The sequence below is a fragment of the Terrapene carolina genome, unplaced genomic scaffold (genome assembly GCF_002925995.2).
Source record: "Terrapene carolina triunguis isolate 2854851 unplaced genomic scaffold, T_m_triunguis-2.0 Scaffold194, whole genome shotgun sequence".
Classification (NCBI taxonomy): domain Eukaryota; kingdom Metazoa; phylum Chordata; order Testudines; family Emydidae; genus Terrapene; species Terrapene triunguis.
In genome coordinates, this window is record NW_020664545.1 from 1,218,424 (window position 1) to 1,218,857 (window position 434).

Here is a 434-nt window from a genome sequence, read left to right on the forward strand (position 1 = left end):
GGGGGGGGGGGGGGGGGGGGGGGGGGGGGGGGGGGCACAGACCCCAGTTGTGCCGCCCGGCCCGTGCCCCAGGCCCAGCCTGACCCAGGCCCGGTCCCGTCCCCGTGCTCGGCGCTGCCCAGCAGGACGGGCCGGGGACCGGCCGAGGGGAGCGGGGTGAGGCCGGCGGAGGGTGACACAGACGGGAAATGGCGGACCGGGGGGGAGGGGGCTGTCTCGACCCCTCCCCGCGCGAGAAGCCGTTGAGGGCGAAGGCACGAGGCACCCGTACCAGGAACAATTCCCCAAGTAGCTACCATGGCCGCCGCCGGCACAGGGCACTTCCGCCTCGGTAGCTGTCATGGCCGCCGCCGGCACAGGGCACTTCCGCCTCGGTAGCTGTCATGACCGCCGCCGGCACAGGGCACTTCCGCCTCGGTAGCTGTCATGGCCGC